General features: G+C 37.5%; 1 protein-coding gene across 1 annotated transcript in view; it reads right to left on the bottom strand.

The window, feature by feature from the left end:
- skor1b (SKI family transcriptional corepressor 1b) overlaps positions 1–13,734 on the bottom strand; it is a 77,126-nt gene extending 63,392 nt beyond the window's left edge. The window contains exons 1-3 of the mRNA XM_068214813.2: positions 13,684–13,734; positions 9,894–9,979; positions 8,462–8,559 (exon numbers count right to left, since the gene is read on the bottom strand). The gene's annotated coding sequence lies outside the window, so the exon portion shown is untranslated. The remainder of the gene's footprint in view (positions 1–8,461; positions 8,560–9,893; positions 9,980–13,683) is intronic.
- Positions 13,735–16,659: the final 2,925 nt, after the last annotated feature.

The raw sequence follows: 16,659 nt of genomic DNA, 5'->3' as shown, positions 1-16,659 counted from the left end.
CCCACCTTTCAAATGGGCGACACGTAGGCAAATGATTGGCGCCGTTGCCTCACAGCAAGAATGCCCCTGGTTTAATTCCCTTCCAAACCAGGCAACATTTCTATACGGAGTTTTGCTCATTCTCCCCGTGCTCGCGTGGGTTTTCCCCGGGTCCTCCGGTTTCCTCCCACAATTCAAAAAACAAGCACCCTAAACAATTAATCCAAAATATTTTAGCCAAGCTTTGAGTACACCTTCTCAGCATCCATATCTGACACTTAGCTACAGGAGGGGGAGTCATCGAGATCTACCTGAGCTCAAACTCTTATTTCGCCCTGCAACGGGAGGGAGCCCAGGGCTCGAGGATCTTATAAGCTTACAAGCTTTATTATTAATCATCAGTTAAGTATGAACTCTTGAAATAAGGTTAATATTAAATATTAAACAAATTCCTAAATGACTATATAAATTATAGCCTATGGTTGTTAGACTATTGCACATTTTTGTGCTGTCAATATGCTCATGTTTATATAGGCCTGTTGTTGTGTGTGCAACATTTTTATATTTATAATCTCACCTCTGAGGAATATGGGGGTCCTGAGTCACTGGCATTGTTATTTTGGGGATAGCGGGCTGAAATTTTTGGGAACCCCTGCCTTAAAGGTACATATTAGTACCCAATAGGCTCATACTATGCCCTGAAGATACAAATTAGTGAGTAAAAAAATAATATGTGTTCCGCTTTTGTACCTTTATCTCTGACATATCTCATTTTAAAACATAAAATATTATTTATTTATAAAGTACTACTATGAGTAATATTATCGGTATTCATTATGCTGCTTTTAGTACCATTATTTTTATAGAAATATGTGTAATTTCATAGCATCGCTTGTCTTTCTAAATCACTGCTTGTAAAGCACTGCAGCTTTAAATGAGACAGGGTTATTTCTCACTGCCATAAAAGGATAGGGCTGTGCTGTATGGATTTTCTGTAGAGTTCAATTGAGTGAGAAGTTGTTTGGCTTGCAGTATTGACTTTCTCTGAACGCCGCTAGTCAGGTGCTTCTGCTCATCTCCAATTATGCTGTCATAAAAAGACCACAGTGCAAAAGTGAACTATGGTGTAGCGTCCATGACATTAAGCGGCAAGCAGAAATCCCTCAAGGCTAATTTTTTTCATTAATAGACAACCGGTCCGTCATGTCATAATATCACTCTGGTGTTGTTCATGGCAAGGAAGGAAATCAATAATTTTAAACAGAATAAAGCACTTGAGATTCAGATGACAGCCAGACATGATGTATAAAGTTATTAGGGAGGAGACAATGTAGCATTTTGAAAATAGAGAAGAATGATCTGATTAAACTAAATCTGAGGAAATGTGCTCATCCTTTAAGCTCTAAATAAATATTCAATATGCTTTGAAATCTGAAAGAGAATATGATAAGGATTTCACTTACAGCCAGTTCAAAAATTCACAATAAAAATTTTTTTGAGTGTGTTTGGGTTTTACTGTGATGCTCCTTTTTTAGATATTCTGTTAATCATACAGGTCATTTGTTACTGTTTTTAAAGTGTGAATTTTAAGTATCGACACTTTATACAAGTATTTGTGCTTTAGAAATCTTTTGCTTCGCTACTATTTTGAACTGGAAAAATTGTTGCCCACTCAGAGACCTGACAGCTGTGTCTGATTCATGAATGAACTGATACTTTAGTTAACCCTTGAAGCGTATTACAAATTTTACTGTTCGATCTGTTCTCAAGTCAACAATTAATTAATTAAAATGATCTGCTCAGAGTGAATCTCCAGTGAAAGTATCATGAAACTCCCCTCATTCAGAACTTTTTCAAAAAATGCTCCAAAATGGGCGGGGAGTGGTGTGAGCAGAGGGAGGAGTGGGCTTGGCTGGCAGGGAGCGAAGCGAACAACTGTTGGTTGGCTCACAAAATCAGGCACAAAACGTGAGAAGACCCATGATTTTATGGTTTACAAAGTTAAAATGAAAAGAAATAAACATTAAGTCATTTAATGCTCTACTATATATACGATAGGCTATTCGTAATTATATAAAATATATAGGCTACACACAACCACAATTTGTTTTATCATTATAAAGATTATCATGTTTATATAAACAGGAAATGAGGAGGACTTCTCTCCTCCTGAGAGTGCAGCAGATCTCTTGCCAAGTCAATTTCAACCATTAACCCTGCCGATAATCTGTATGATTTTAAACACAGCAGCTTGGATAAAGGTGATGTGTCTGAATGGTAACAAACTCAACTGATAAAATAAAAATGTCTGCAATTATCCAATTCTCATACAGCTCTCTCGACAAAAATGCTTGCTGCACACAAACAGCTTGGCTGTATCAGTAGCCCGGACAGCATCCTGGAGAAAGTCTTGCCACAAATCCTGTGGACCATGGAAACAAACACATGCAAAGCTTCATAAAAGCCAAAGTACTGTGTGCTTTGTGCGGCTGCGGTCTGTCATTGGAAAGCACATGCTGTTATAAATAATTAAGAAGCATAATCCTATCATAGGATAAGAAAACTCAGCTATGAATAATGATGAGAAACCAACACATCATCTCTGGAGATGAAATTAGCTGACAAAAGCTCAAAATGAACCAGTTTTAACCAGTTCACCTCACAATTAAAGCTGACAGGTGCTAACGTTGTCTTAAAATGATGCTCAACACACAAATCTGTTCAAATCTTTTAAAAATACTCAAGATTTTATTGAACCTTTAACGATTCGCTGATTCAAATGATCTTTTCAGAGTGAATCTCCAGTTAGCAGTTCACTGATTCAAATGACTCTGCAAGAACTATCCTCAAGTTAATGACTAACTCATTCTTGTCAGCTTAGTCCCTTTATTAATCCGAGGTCGCCACAGTGGAATGAACCGCCAACTTATCCAGCACATTTTTACAAAGCGGATGCCCTTCCAGCCGCAACCCATCTCTGGGAAACATAAACACACACATTCACACACACACTCATACACTACGGACAATTTAGCCTACCCAATTCACTTGTACTGCATGTCTTTAGACTGTGGAGGAAACCGGAGCACCCGGAGGAAACCCACGCGAACGCAGGGAGAACATGCAATCTCCACACAGAAACGCCAACTTTGCCGAGGATCGAACCAGCGACCCAGCGACCTTCTTGCTGTGAGGCGACAGCACTACCTACTGCGCCACTGCGTCGCCTTAATGGCTAACTGATACAAATAATCCAGTCAGAGTGAGTTTGCAGTTAACAGTTCACTGAATCAAATGATTCGGTCAGAACAAGGAAATGATCATCAAGGCCCTGAAGGGTTTGATCTAAGTATGATCTAAGTGGTCTCCTGTCACATAACCCTTCACATCCTTTACCTGGGAAAAATTCTGAAAATACCTAGAAGGTCAAGATTAACTGTGCATGGGGATGTTTCTTACCAAGCACTTAAATTCTGAAACAGTTGTGTAGATTAAAGACTCATCTCTTTGCATTAGCATTCCCATTACCTGCACAGGCTGATTGGAAATATTTGCCTCAGCCTATGTTTTTATATAAAATACGTTGCTGTGGGTATGTTTTGTTACATGTTTCACATGACAAATCCACAAGAGAGCACTCAGCAGATTTTTGTGAATCTTAAATACGTTTGTCTAGTGCACGTTTTGCAGTATATTTCAGTACGCTTCCCTAAACCCAACCAATAGTGTTTTCAAAAGCAAACGTAGGAGAATAGTGCACTGCCACCATGTAGTTTACCTTCAATTTACTTTGCTTTTATTTATTTTTTTGTGGAACCGTGCTTCACCAGACTTGAACGAACTTGAATTATAACACCATATAAAGTGAGTTAACGAGCAAACTGAGCACACCAGAAAAGTTGCACATATGTACATAGATAGATGAGGCAAACATATACTAATCACAAACATCATTAATGCAGAGTTCAGACTGCATGATTTTTAAAGAAGTCTCATCACAGATGTTTTCATACTGCATGAATATCTCGGCTAGTGTTTTGTCGCTGCTGTGTTTACACTGCAAGATGGATTGGCGACAGGGGGTTTCACACTGCATCACTTTACAATAGAAAGAATCACAGACAACTTTGTCTCGGTCCGCAAACTACGTCTCACAAGCAAACACGCAACAGAAGTGACATAGAAACAATTCGAGGCCACGTAGTATATCTTTTGTTATTAACTACATAATTAGAAAGAAGCCTTTAGTGTTTAGAAAATGTACTTGCTCACCTGGCCTTTAAAGGGAATTAGCATGCCAGATATCTCATGGGTGTTGGCGACTCATCGATGATTCTCTTAGATTGTATCTTTGACAATTCACACTGTGTGATTACTTGTGTTTCTTGCGTGAACTAGCACCAATTTGCCTGGGATTTTTGGCATTTGTCTACAATTTCTTAAACCTGTTGACAAGTCAAAATCTGAGCTGAATCATGCAGTCTGAACTCAGCATAAGTTGTTTTGTGGTATTTAGCCTTGTGCAAATAACTGCTCAAAAACAATCCTTTATTCTCTGATAATATGTCCCTGTAAATATTAGTGTGAAAAAGAACAAGTTTTTTGTTCTTTGGCACATACTGACGCATGGCGTTGCAGTCAAGCATGTTTAAGTACATCTTTTTTTACCGTTTCTCAAAAACGTAAGCTGAAGCACATATTTCCACTGAGCCTTTTTTATAGACAATACACTAATGCAATCTTCAAATTCAAATTCCAGAAGGTATTGTAAGACTGCATTAATTAGGACAACCAACAAAACCTACAAAATTGCCAGCAAAAAGAATCTACACTTATGTTAGTCTCTCTCTCTCTCTCTCTCTCTCTGTTATTCTGAGGTTAACAATCACTTGAATCCATTTTGTACCAAGCCCAGATGATTGCCATGCACTGAAGATGAGCACAACACAACCCTACACCTTCAGAGAGCATGACCTACCATTGTGCATACATATATGGTTTTGAAAAGCTCTATACTCCTCTGCATATTTTTTCTGCATATTCAAAATCACACAGCATAATGAACTACATGAATTCCTTATCTGCTCCAGATGCTTGACTCGTTTGTGATGCAGGTATCAAGGTCACTATGAAACTGCTCAAGCACAAAATAATGAAATATAAATGTAATTACAAGCCTTTAAGATGCCCTTAACTTTTAGACAAAAAACTCAGCCTACTCAGAAATGGAAATACCAGCCATTTCATCTCTTGTAGATCACACATACACTATCTAACAAAAGTCTTGTCGTTAATCCCAGTTGTAAAAGCAACAAATAATAACTCGACTTCAACTCGACAAGAAAATCATTTAGAAAAGAGGCAGAATGTAGATTTTTTCCAATGAATCAACTGTTGAACTGTCTCCCAATCAACACATATACTGCAGAAGACCTATTGAAACCTGCATGGACCCAAAATTCTCACAAAAATTAGTCAAGTTTGGTGAAGAAAAAAAATCATGGTTTTGGGGTTACATTAAGCATGGGGGCATGCAAGAGATCTGCAGAGAAGATGGCAACATCAACAGTCTGAGATATCAAGACATTTTTGCTGCCTATTACATTACAAACCACAGAAGAGTGCAAATTCTTCATCAGGATAGCGCGCCTTCCCATACTTCAGCCTCCACATCAAAGTTCCTGAAAGCAAAGATCAATGTGCTCCAGGATTGACCAGCCCAGTCCCCAGACTTGAACATTATCGAGCATGTCTGGGGGTAAGATGAAGGAGAAGGCTTTGAATATGAATCCAAAGAATCCTGATGAACTCTGGGAGTCCTGCAAGAACGCTTTCTTTGCCAATCCAGATGACTTTATTAATAAATTATTTGAGTCATTGCAGAGATGTATGGATGCAGTCGTCCAAGATCATGGGAAAGAATAAGAAAGTGTGATATGTTACATGACCACAGACACCCAATGACAAACACAATACACCCATCTTGACTGCTGCACCCTGCTTTATGCGTGTCAGATGTATCAAATAACCCATATCAATAAATCTCTTTGAGGTACGAGGAAGCTATTTGCTTGCCCATCGATAGCTGGTTTTACCAGAGGATAATCATTTTTTCTTCTCCCAGAGGCCTGGCCTGATATTAAGTCGATGTCTGCTGTCAGAGTTCATTTTGGAAACTGAAGCAGGACAGATTGTGTATTGCGAGAAAAGTGTAAGCCTCATCTGAGATTTTGTAAATGTATTTAATACATCAGTTCAATAATTATATTAGAAATATCCCTTACTGTATTAAGTATTAACAAAAACCATAACAACATTTAAACACACCCTTATGCAAAAACATTGTCTCGTGTATGTGTGAGACAATTCACATCACCAATCAGTCAAGATAAAGATCTCCCCCTCAGCAGCATGAAAGGGGAAGTGAAAAGCGCTAGAGAGAAAAATCAATAAGGAACCACTCATTGAGGAGGCCACATGTGTGTCACTGTCAATAGGAGTTAATAGGCCTGGGCCCATCTCTGCAGACCGGCCCGACAACAGGCTCACTGCGTCCCCCTTCCATCACATCATAGTGACAACTTAATACATACTGATAGACTGACTGCTTAATGCCACACCAGCCTTAGCATCTAATAAACAGGCTTGTTTAATAGGCCAGCATTAAGAGAGAGTGAGCAAAAACGTTGCATTTTAGATTAAGGGCAATCTTGAACCTCTATGTAGAAGCTCTTGCAAAAATTCGGATCAAATCCTGCCATTCACTGCATGCTAACTCAATCGTATTTTAATGAATCCTTACAGCCAAGAGCAAGCTGACCTTCCAAAGCAACTAGATCTCCGAGCTGCCATTATGAAATCTAAATTTAATGACGTTTGTCCAAACACAAGATAAATGGTAAAAAATTAGCTTGTTAATTGGGGTCTGCAGGTCACATTGTTTGGTCCAGTTACACATTCTCCCCCTCATTAACACCCATTAAGACCTCATTTAAGGGGATCTAATTTTTTAATTGATTCTGGTTTAATTAATTTGTAATTAAAGAGGACCTCGGGAGAAGTTCTGCGAATTTTATGGCCCTTTGAAAAATTACATGTAGGAAGAGGGAGTCCCTGAGTTATGATGTGAATACAAAATTGCGCAGCGATGGAATATATGAAATTGGAGGAGAGAATGGGCAGAGAATATCTGTAAAAATTATATTTTAGAAGGATTCATCCTCAGGTATCGTGAAACAATGAACAACAGAATTTAATAATTAGAGTTTAAACCATTTTTACATGTAAAATTTGGGGGTGGGGAGATAAAATGCCTTCCAGAGGTTGTTCAAATGTATTTGATCAGACAGCTGTGTTGTGTATATTATGTAGAAGAAAATAAGATTTGTCTTGTAACCCTAACAGCGGAACACAGTGCAAATTTTGCATCACAGCTGAGTTTATTTGAAATCATTCGAACGCAGTCATATAAGTCACGATTTAGAAATTTTTAAGCAATCTTTCCAAAATTTATCATCTAATTTGAACATGAACAAAATTACTTAACAATGGTTTTAGAGGCACCCTCTCTCTTGCTCTCTAATAACAGCTATTGATAGGAGCTGTGATTGTTTGCTACTCTAAACATACAAGCTGATTTTTAGCACCAGAAAACCTGTATTTGAACAAATTATGAAAAATATATCACTTTGTAGCCATCATATGTTAGGCATGGATATAAATACAATCACCGGCCACTTTATTAGGTACGCCTGTCCAACTCCAACGCAAAATTCTAATCAGCCAAACACATAGCAGCAACTTTAATTCATTAAGCCATGTAGACATATTCAAGCTGTTCTGCTGCAGTTCAAACAGAGCATCAGAATGGGGAAGAAAGGTGATTTAAGTGACTTTGAATGTGGCATGATTGTTGGTGCCAGACAGGCAGACTGGAGAATTTCAGAAACTGATCTACTAGGATTTTCATGCACAACCATCTCTAGGGTTTACAGAGAACATTCTGTATCCAGCGAGCGGCAGTTCTGTGTGTGCAAATGCCTTGTTGATGCCAGAGGTCAGAGGAGAATGGCCAGACAGGTTCGAGCTGATAGAAAAGCAACAGTAACTCAAATAACCAACTGAGGTGTGCAAAAGAGCATCTCTGAATGCACAACACATCGAACCTTGAAGCGGATGGGCTACAGCAGCAGAAAACCACACCAGGTGCCACTCCTGTCAGCTAAGAAAAGGAAACTGAGGCTACAGTTCGCACAGGCTCACCAAAAACGTTGCCTGGTCTGATGGTGGTCTCGATGACATTCAGGATTCAAAACATTCAGATGGTAGGGTCAGAATCTGGCATCAGCAACATGAAAGCATGGGCCCATCCTGCCATGTATCAAAAGTTCAAGATGGTGCTGTAATGGTGTGGTGGATATTTTCTTGGCACACGTTGGAACCATTAGTACCAATTGGGCATCATGTCAGCGCCACAGCCTACCTGAGTCTTGTTGCTGACCATGTCCATCCCTTTATGACCACAGTTTACCCATCTTCTGATGGCTACTTCCTGCAGGATAACGCGCCACTGACCCTAACCTATAAAGAGAAAATCATCTCAGACTGGTTTCTTGAACATGACAATGAGTTCACTGTACTTAAATAGCCTCCACAGTCGACAGTTCTCAATCCAATCCAAATGGGATGTGGTGCATAAGGACATTCGCATCATTGATGAAGCTATCATGTCTATATGGACCAAAATCTTTGAATGTTGAATCTATGCCACAAAGGATTAAGGCAGTTCTAAAGGCAAAATGGGGTCCAACCCAGGTTCTAGTAAGGTGTACCTAATAAAGTGGCCAGTGAGTGTATATTGCGATTGTGATTTTCGAAAGTATTACATCGCTCTGTAACAATCATTATTACTATTTGTTAAGTCAACCCATACAGTTTGATAGAGCACTTGGACACGGAAGCTGCTTCGTAGATGTCACACAAAGTTAATTATAGTAATGGCCAATGTGAACATTTTTGACGACTCTGTCATGCATGACACTTCATACAGAATGGTCAACTTCTTATAAATAGACAGATTGACTTGTTAAATTGTTACACACACAGAAAAATCTAAAATGATTCAGATATAATCATGAACGTGTGAGCTGCTTGGCTCTTGAGTTCCTCTCACGCAGTACAAGCCACAACAATATGAGCATCAACACTTTTCACACCATTTCTCTCGATGGAAAAAAATAATCGCATATAATCTAAAGCTCGTACAACAGCAAAATCCCTTGCCTTTAAATACAACACAATGCAATAAGATGTCAAAAATAGAGCTATTGTAAAATACCTGTGAAAATTCATTACAGAAAACGTACACAGCATGGCATATTAACTATGCAATCCAAAAACCTTTGTTCTTAAGTCACATAACACTGATTCGTTCACTAGTGTCAATTTGAGTTCATTTTGATGTGACAAAATAAGAGGGAGGGGTTTCAAAAAGTTGCATTTGAATCCATGTTAATACCAAGTGGACAATTTACAAGTACACAAAACACAAACCCTAAGCAAATAGTCTACTAATACTGAGAGCTATTTGGCACAAAGTTCAGAATTACCTTTAAGAGGGGTCTGGATGCAGACTCGGTGCAGTGCAATCTGGGCTGCATCCAATGCTTTTTAATGGGCTCACCTAACCCTACCCCTAACCCTACCCCTCAAGGTGATGTCACTTGCTCCATTTGAGTGCATTGTGTCTGACATTGCATCGTTGAGTGATGCAATCTCAGCTTGCATCATAAAGGCTGCATCCAGATACTATTGCTACCTTTAGTACATATGCATTATGTGGAAGATTGTTGTTAATTGCAAGTTGAATCTTATTTAAAAAAGCTACCAAGAAATGCAAAATCATCAAGAAATACCTTTTGAGAGCCATCAAAGAATCAAGCACCATTTGCACACTTCACTTTAGCTGTGGCACAACAGCAACTTCTTCAAAAGACAGATCCTACAAAAAAGAACAGAAAAAGTCAGCACTTAGCCGATCAAAAAACATACTAAAGCACATTCATTTCTCTTCAACTTGAGTTCTTAATGAAGAAAAAAGCAGGTTTAAATCAGCGAACAACACAAACCGACATCTGTTGCACTCTCCTTGCTTCAGGTCAGACGCATAAAGAGAAGATCTATACTTTTTTTTAATAGAACATAGAAACGTATAAATAGAGAATGGTAAGTGTGAAGTCCTGGCTCCAATTGACATTTCAATAAGTAGAACACAGCGTTACCGATCCATTCCCAACTTTCCTGAAACAATTATTGAGATGGTACCTTCAGGCCATGTGTGCTCGGCCTCCCTTGAGCCCCGGTGGCTGAAACAGTAATTGACTAAATTGTAGAACACATCGGGGCCATTTACTGTACAAATGTGCTGAAAATGAATCGTTTAAAAAGAAATGAGGGTGACTCTCAAATTAGCAGGGAAAATGATTGAGATGTGGCTCAGGGAATTAGGAAACATGATTTAGAGGTCTGCTAGAGCCGGAGTGTGTGTGTATGTGTGTGTGTGTGTGTGTGTGCGCGTGTGTGTGTGTGTGTGTGTGAGAGAGAGAGAGAGAGAGAGAGAGAGTTAAAGCAGGCCGTTTTTATACACCACACGGGTCTGACTCGTATTTAAACACTTCACACCACTTACACACAGACACACACACATCTGACCTGTACTTAAGCAATACACCATCATGATAATCATCTAGTGAGTCAGCAAGACTGATGTATTCAGAAATATACTCCATAACTGCTGTCAACATTGCATTTGACCCCAAATTCCCAATACAATTTTTTTTGTGTGTCTAAAACAATAATGCACATGACCTCAATTATAACTGACAATCCACTTGTCACTTATATTTAACCCTTGTGCACTGTTCAAATTTACTACCCTTTTGTTATAATCGGGATGAAAACATCTACTGAATTAAACTGCTGCAATAAAACTCAACCGTCAACTTTATCACATGAAATGAGTGTAGTTAACTCAAAACTGACTGAAAGTTCATTTTTGAATTGAGGGTTCAGTTTTGAACTCAGTGTTGCAGGTAATCAGTTAATTAATTCTTCATTACTTCAACTTAAATGTAGTAAGTGCACAGTACTCGATTGGTACTAGATTAGTTTTTTTTAACTCAAATGGATTCCCCCAATGGTTTGAGTTGCCTTACCTTATTGGGTTTTACGGTACTCAGTTGGTTTGAGTTCTCTTCATTTATTGGGTTTTACTGTGCTCAAAAGGCTTTGTTTACACAAATGGATTAGGTTCACGGTACTCATTAGGATTAGTTTTTGAACTAATGGTTTGTTGCAATAATTTTCTAATCGGGTTTTACAGTGGATAAAAATGCATCTTATGAGTATTTTTTTAACTTCTTATGCATAAATCTGCTAATCAACACCAATCCTAATGAAACTGCTAAATGTTTTTAAAAATTACACGATTTTAAGTCTTTAAGTGCTAAATTCACAAATTATGTCACTGATTTGGTGAAAAAACACTCAAAATTATGTACTTTTCCTATAAAAAGTGATTTTGATCTAAAATTTTTTTACCTTTTATCACAGCACAGTCTTTTACATGTGAATGATTAGTAACAACATTGGCTTTGATGCATTGTTAGATTTTTTTCTCCCTAATTTACTGTCAGTGACTGTTTTTGCCCCATTGACTTACATTATAACCACATTTAATGGTGCATAAATACAGTCTTTGTTTTTGTTTACTCCATATAGTTCTAACTAAGATGCATATTTTAATTTTCTCAGACAAGGTAAGTGCGCAAAGTTCACTCTCAAACACTCACAGACACAGTTATACTCCATATAAATTCCAAAAACCAAGCTTAATGTAAAGAGTTAATGGTGCCAACTGATGATCAACAGTAAAAATGACAAATTTTATCTCTACCCAAAAGGGAAAACCACCAACAATCAAAAATGCATGATTATATGGTGTCATGGTTTTGCAATCAAAAAAATGTGATTATAATGGAAGCCAGTGGGGCAAAAACAGCCACCAACAGTAAATTAAGTAGGAAAAAAAATTTATATAAACCAAAAACAATGCATCAAAGGCAATGTTGTTTCACATGTCCAAGACTTTGATAAAAGGTAAACAATTACAGTCCACAATTACTTTTTATATTGAAATACGTCATTTTGTGTGTGTCCACCAAATCAGTGACATAATTTATGAATTTGCCAGTTAATGACTTAAAATCCTCTAATTTTCTAAGCAATTTAGTTTTTTGATCAGGACCGACGTTAACAGATTTATGTAAAAAAAATAAAAATAAAAATATTTTGAAAAAAAAAATAATAATAATTATCCCGAACATAATAAAAGGGTACACTGTAAAAGATTATATGATCAATTAGTCATGATAGCATATGTTTTTAGTTTATTGTAACTTATTAAACTAAGTTAATAATGTTCTAACTTAATATTATATGTCATGCTGTTTTAAGTCAGTTCAATGGACTAATAAGATTAATTTGATTCAACTTAAAAATTTAAGGCAACCAGGATTTTCTTACAATGTAGTAAATTTGATGAGTGTATAGTTGAATTGTTAAAAAAATCTAACCATTTTCTCCAAATATGTGTCAAAATAAGATTTGTCACCAAAAATGATTCTGTTTACTGACACACAGAGAACATTATGGTCAAATTAAGACTCAAAACCACCTCAGAGTGGATGAAAACATCCCTAACAGCACATAATGGTAAATTTGTGCATAGTTTCCAGTGGCTACCTAAAAACATTCACCAGCACCAGAGTTATGTCACCCTATTTAAAAAAAAAAAAAAAAAAAAACTTAAAACGGGCCACAACAACAAAGGGCAGAGTCACAGATCAAAGGACACAGCCTGAAATTGGTTTCAATGTCAACCGCTGCGAGGTGTTAGAAAGTGATCTTAGCTACACATTACAAAGTGTACCCATTTCCTTAGAACAATTCCAATAAATTACACAGTGTGGTAAAGGCGCTGACAGATTTGATTGATTGTCCTGCAGCCGGTGTTGATTTTTGCTTCTTGTGTCTTTTATTTATTTATTTTTTTCCCCTTCAGCTCCCAGCGTTCTTTATTTCTTAATCATCCCTCACAGTTCTCTGCCAATTAACTGTAGATTTGTGCTCCTTGGTGGCCTGTAGATCTATGTGTAATGATGTGTTTATGATGAGAACTCTGGCATTTTGGACTGCTAGCCAGATGAAACTACACTGTCTCATTATGATTATTCCTGGGTGGTTTGTGGTAAACATAAATGCACATTAATCTATGTGTCCGTATACATTCACAGCTGTATAGATCTAATACACAGAGCAGGACTGTGCTTAAATAGAAAGTCTCTGATTGAAAAATAACAATGGTAGTGAGGTAAGAAGATAATAAAAAAGAAGGTAAACTTTCAGTTTTGCTTTAAGTCAAGTGATGGTGCTATATACCTTTAAGAGATGTGTAATGTCTAGTAACAAAACGCATCCATACATCTCTGCAATGGTGACAGAGCTGGCCAATCCTGGAGAACCTTGACCTTCTCTGCTTTCAGGAATTTTAATGTGGAGGCTAAAGTTTAAGAAGGAGCGCTATCCTGCTGAAGAATTTGCCCTCTCCTGCAGTTAATAATGTAATGGGCAGCATATGTTTGATACCTCAGGCTGTTGATGTTGTCATCCACTCTGCAGATCACTTGTGCATTATTTTCTAATAATTCAAACATAGGTCAGTTATTCATATTTTTTCTTTTTACTTCATGAAGATTATTAACTTTATTCGTGTAATTTCATGTAAATCTATCAATATTTTTTATCATCTCTACCAGTTTCTGTTAATAAAAAAATTACAGCAGTCAAATATTATATTAGACAATTGTTTTAGTCAAAAAGTATAAGATCCAATGTCTAAACCAGCCAGTTAACTAGATAACAGAAATTCCAAAACTACACATGAGAAAGAACCATCCGAAAACAAACCAGCCATGTTTGTACACATTTATATTCATTTTTTAACAATACAACATCATTTTCTTTTACTTTCAAAAACTTCAGAGAGAAATCAGACTTTGCTGTGATTTCTATCTAACATCTTCTGACCTGAATACTTTCTCTGAATGACTATAGTATAATTAGAAATCTAAAAGAAATTATAACAGACATTTATAGAATAAAACAAATAATAACGTTTTATTGAAACCCATGCATAAATTCAGAGAAATTGAGAATTGTCAAGTGATCACTTCATTTTTTTTCTCCTTAGCTGTATATGCAAGAATTTGGGATCAAGGTTTAGAGACAATTTATATAAAGTGTATCACTTTTAAAGTTGTGTCCGGACAGACAGACCAATGAATGAATGGAATAATGGATGGATGGGATGCTAGATTGAAAGTTAAAATTATAGAACGATAGATAAAATGATTGAATTACAGAATGATGGATGAATGGACAGAAAGATGGATGAATGGATGGATGGAAGGATGAATGGACAGATGGGTGGATAAACAAATGGAAAAAAAAATTTGGCTGGATGAATGGATGGATGGACAAAAGTATTGATGGATTGATGGATGGGTGTATGGACAATTGGACAAAAATATGGGGGATGGATGGATAGATGGACAAAAGTATAGACGGATGGGTAGATGAATGGATGGACAAGTGGATAAAAGTATGGATGGATTGATGGATGGGTGGACGGACAAATAGACAAAAGTATGTATAGATGGATGGATGGATAGATGGATGGATAGATGGACAAATGGACAAAACTATGGATGGATTGATGGATGGGTGGATGTAAAAATGGACAAAAGTATAGCTGGATGGATAAATGGACAAATGGACAAAAGTATGAATGGATTGATGGATGGATGGATGGATGGATGGAAGGATGGATGGATGATTGGATGGAGGGACGGATGAACAAAAGTATGGATGGATTGAGGGATTGGTGGATGGACAATTGGACAAAAGTATGGATGGATTGATGGATGGATGTATGGATAGATGGAAGGATGGATGGATGGGTGGACAAATGGACAAAAGTATGGATGGATTGACAGATGGGTGAATAGACAAATGGACAAAAATATGGATGGATGGATGGATGGATGGATGGATGGATGGATGGATGAATGGATGGACGGACAAAAGTATGTATGGGTTGATGGATAGATGGATGGACAAATTTACAAAAGTATGGATGGATTGATGGATGGGTGGATGGATAGATGGATGGATGGATGGACAAATGGACAAAACTATGGATGGATTGATGGATAGGTGGATGAAAAAATGGACAAAAGTATGGCTGGATGGATGGATGGACAAATTGACAAAAGTATGGATGGATTGATGGATGGGTGGATGGACAGTTGGAGAAAAATAAGGTGGGATGGATGGATAGATGGACAAAAGAATAGATAGATGGGTAGATGGATGGATGGACAAATGGACAAAAGTATAAATGGTTTGATGGATGGATGGATAGATGGACAAAAGAATAGATAGATGGGTAGATGGATGGATGGACAAATGGACAAAAGTATGAATGGATTGATGGATGGATGGATGGATGGATGGAAGGATGGATGGATGGATGGATGGATGAACAAAAGTATGGATGGATTGACGGATGGGTGGATGGACAATTGGACAAAAGTATGGATGGATTGATGGATGGATGGATGGATGGATGGATGTATGGAAAGATGGAAGGATGGATGGATGGGTGGACAAATGGACAAAAGTATGGATGGATTGACAGATGGGTGAATAGACAAATGGACAAAAATATGGATGGATGGATGGATGGATGAATGGATGGACGGACAAAAGTATGTATGGGTTGATGGATAGATGGATGGACAAATTTACAAAAGTATGGATGGATTGATGGATGGGTGGATGGATAGATGGATGGATGGATGGATGGATGGATGAATGAATGTATGGATAGATTGATGGATGGACAAATGGACAAAAGTATGAATGGATTGATGGATGGGTGGATGAGTGGATGAACAATTGGACAAAAGTATGGATGGATGGATGTAGGAATGGATGAATGGATCAATGGACAAAATCATGGATAAGTGGATGGACAAGTGGACAAAAGAGTGGATGGATAGAAAGATGGGTGGATGGACAAATGGACAAAAGTATGCATGGATGGATGGTAATAATTATTAGTGGAAGTATTAACAGGAAGTGGCACTTAATTATCGTTCCCTAGCTGTATATGCAAGAATTTAGGGTCAAGGTTATAGCCAATTTATATAAAGATGTATCTTTTCAAGGACTCAACCTAAGCGTCAAGGTTCAGAGCTAATTTACAGTATAAAAAGATGTAAATATAGAGATGAACTGAACATAAAAAGGTTTGGCATTTAAGTGAAACATGACTATACCTAGATTGAAAATGCAGCAGGTGACTTTGCTTCAAACTACCAAACAAACTGATTCATTTCAACGAATCAGACTTTCCAGCATAAGAAAGAAAAAAAAAGAGCCCTGATGTGTGTTTGATTACTTTTTCAGCTCTGACATAAAATACAGAGATACACAACTTTGTTTATTGGTCACTTCCCAACACTGGTAGCTAACATGTCACTTCAGCGTTCAAAATGT

The sequence above is a fragment of the Danio rerio genome, chromosome 18, assembly GCF_049306965.1.
Source record: "Danio rerio strain Tuebingen ecotype United States chromosome 18, GRCz12tu, whole genome shotgun sequence".
In the NCBI taxonomy this organism is placed as follows: Eukaryota; Metazoa; Chordata; class Actinopteri; order Cypriniformes; family Danionidae; genus Danio; species Danio rerio.
The sequence above is the reverse complement of the archived record's forward strand: the minus strand, read 5'-3'. Positions and strand labels throughout refer to the sequence as shown.